Raw genomic sequence first — 3677 nt, forward strand, 5'->3', positions numbered from 1 at the left:
CCGGCGAATTAACGCGGCGCGTGCGCTTAGTGCGAGGTTGTGTGGGCGTCTTCGCAGACGACCCACCAACGTGGCCCCTTTTAGGTGGCATCTTGGGCGCCGTGTATAGAAACACGTGCGCGAGAGTGATCGAGTGAACTAGCGGCGCGTAAAGCTGCTCGCAGTTCCTCTCTCTACTCTGTCGAATTTAAAAATGTAAATTCGTTCTTAAAGAGGGGGATGGTGTAACGGGCTAGAGTTGCCCTAATGTTACACAGTCCCCATTAAGTACATTTGGTACTTAAGGGGATGGTCAATTACTAAATAATAGTAATTAGACCCAACACTCGGGTGTGGTGCACATTTGTGACCAACCCTTGTGGATGTGATGCACATGGGTGCATTCACATTAGGAGGGATGACGCCCAGCGTCATCCATGATGACGGCTAGCGTCATCAGTTACGCGAGGTATCTATAAAGATACGCTCGCAATACATATTAAATGATATCTATAGAGATAACATTTTAATTGGTAAAAATAGGTATTTGTATTTAATTCTATTAAATATAAATCAGTCTGAAAATTACTACCTACTTGGTAAGTGCGCACGAGGAGACGGATCACCGCTCCCGTGACGACACTTTACCAGAGTTCTTAGTGTGTTGGGTGAGGTCGCTTGCGCGCCCACCACCACTACCTCACTGCACGCAAGAGAAGTAGGTTTGACCGCTTCCTCGCTGTGCTAGGGTGTGTGCTCAAGTAGAGCGTGGCCGCATTACGACGTGCCCGCCTACAGATAAGACTTTATTACATATTAATTATACTAAATAGATTTTAGTTTCAACCGTCTTTAAGCAAGTGTTTTGAAGAGAGTACGTACTAGTGTACGTGAAGTGACGTGAGGAACCACTCGCACTGAAGCTGTGTGAAGTGGACTTGTACTGAGGCAGTACAAGTTGGCAGTGTACCGTTACAGCTATAATGGAGCAGCATTTCCACAATCTTTTCTTTTTCATCAATCTTGCCATAATCAATTTTGACAATAAAATGATATAACCTTACGAAAACGGCTCGTTTTTTTGTAACGGAGATACATCGCACCTCAAGTCAGAACAAGATTCTCTTAGTTCTATAGAACTAATTGGTTTAACAATACAGGGAGTCATACAAACTATTAAATCTTAATAATTCCTAGTTCAGGGGATTCAGGTTTTTTTAGAACCTAGTGGCAACTAGTGCCCAAGAGTATATACCTTAGAAAGGCTTCTATCCCTTACAGATCAATGCGCAAGCCTAAGAAATGCACTTTAGAAAGGCTTCTATCCCTTACAGATCAATGCGCAAGCCTAAGAAAGGCACTTTAGAAAGGCTATATCCCTTACAGATCAATGCGCAGGCCTAAGAAAGGCACTTGACGCTTTAAGATCAAAAGAGGAACTGCATTTTATTTAATTATTTGATCTAAAACCTTGCCCTAGCTAATTTAAAAATAGATTTCGGCCGCGAGATTTATATCACCACATTTGTTACCCATTATGAATGGGATTTAAGTGGTTAACTATTTTAGGATAGGATGATAGGGTATTTTACCCATAAAATAAATGTACCACAACAACGGTTTTCCAACCAGCTGTGCCCCATTACCCCCTCATCAGACTGCTGAACCGATCGACAACATTCGCTTCATTTCCTCTTTGAGGTTGTAACAGTCTGCGGTTCACGCTGGATTGTCATGAAACAAAGTAAAGAAATCCACAACCGAACGGTTGTTTAGGTAACCATTCGGTTGTGGTTTTCTTTCCTTTGTTCTATGACAATCCAGTGTGAGTCACAGACTGTTAGCACCTTCCTCGACGATGAAGGAATGGTGGACTTTGCAAGTCACACTCCACCAGAGGATGAGGAACATGAGCGCCGCACTTACGCGCCTTTTCCTCCGGATGAACGTCGGCGGGCCTCAAATCCGTTCCCAGAACGTGGTGCCACTGATGTCTTAACTGCATTGAGCGGGACACAGTACCCTGAGTCCAACATTTATACGAATCCGCTCGATGAAGAACAAGAGCGGGCAATCCTCATAGAGGAATAAGCTCGTCGTCGAGCTGCCGAGAAAGTGAAAGCTAAAGCTCATAGTGAATATAGATTCACTCCGCTAAGTAAGGAAGAGCGGCTCATAGAGATCGCGCGTCACAGTTTGGCCGTCTGGACTTCTGATGACCCGGCGAGGACGCCGGTGAAAAGGCTCCATCGGACCCGCCGCCTCCCGCAATATTTGGAATATCAGCGAGTCTGCGAATGTGGCTGATGTTCGTTTGGAACGGAAGCTTCGCTTTGATTCGCCAGCCTTAAGGCAAAAGGCCAGTTACGTTCGGCATTTATGCTACAAAACGAAGAAAGGTCTAGCCGATATTTCGGTGCTTCGGATGACCGTGCAACCATAGATTGAAGCCGCACTGTGGCTATATATCATCTAATCCCACTTCTAGTGGTAGCAAGCGTCGTTTGACGCGAGTTGATCCTGATATTGGCGATCAAAAACATCAACGGGCAATCTTGCCGAAGAGGTACCTGAAACTCCCAAGAGTTTTTAAGAGAGGGGTACCGCAGCCACTTGAAGGTTCCCTTGCGCATCAAGCAGCGCGGGAGGAGCCGAAATCTTTACGGAAGCATTTGGTGCTTTAAAAAGCACGAGGTGCAACCTCTTCGTGAGAGCCTTGCTCGGTTTGATAGCTCTTTTGAGGCGATACAGAACCGTCTTTCGGTGCTGGAGTGTCAGCAACCTCGTTTAGAGGGCCAGCTGGACATTCTGGTGAGGATGCAGCAATCTGCGGCACGGCCGAGTTATTTCGGCGCATGCGCTTTTAAGTCTACGCGGGAAGGGTCCCGATATGGCTTAAGCAAGCCATTGTAAGCACTGAGTGTGTACGCAGCTCGCTAGGAAGGTTTAGCGTATAAGCTAAGCCCTTCTTGGCCACGACCGTAAATGGTCCAATAAAGCGCGGGCGCAATTTGGTCTCGAAGACCGCGGAGACAAAGTTACCTGGTAGGTTTTAGCGTTTAATAAAACTCGGCCTTTGACCATATAAGAATTGATACAGCTTCTGCTCTTGGCATCTGCTTGTTCTTTTTGTTTGTCTTGGCTATCAGCCATCGTATTCCTTACATGTCTTAAGACACTAAATCGCATCGCGAGAAACTCGCTTACTTGTTTCCGAACGGTAACAGGGCTGATATCAGCAAGCCTATCGGCTAATCCTCCCCCCACCAAGCCCTGAGCCACGCAGTGGTATCGTTAGTGGCACACGTGGGTGGGTGAGGCCGTTGACATAGAACGGAGTATGGCCTGTAGAGGCATGTGCAGCGTTATTTTGACGCAGATTCTACCACTGGGGGCATTGAGTTCCAGCGCTTTGAAGTCTTTGCACACACACTGCGGAATACGTCTTCAATGACGCCATAGACACGTTCACTTCGACCATCGGTCTGCGGGCTGCGGATGGTTCGCGGTGAACATATCAATCTGGTGCCAATCACTAGAAGAATTGATTTCCAGATGTTATCCGTGAAACGAGGGTCTCGATCGGAGACAGTTGCCAATGGCAAACTGTGTTGTCGAAACACGCGATCGATGAACAGCCTTGCTGTACCTTCACCATCAATTGTATCTGGCACGGCCGCTATGTGAGCCATTTTGCT

Source organism: Bremia lactucae, linkage group LG4 (assembly GCF_004359215.1).
Source record: "Bremia lactucae strain SF5 linkage group LG4, whole genome shotgun sequence".
Lineage (NCBI taxonomy): Eukaryota > Oomycota > Peronosporomycetes > Peronosporales > Peronosporaceae > Bremia > Bremia lactucae.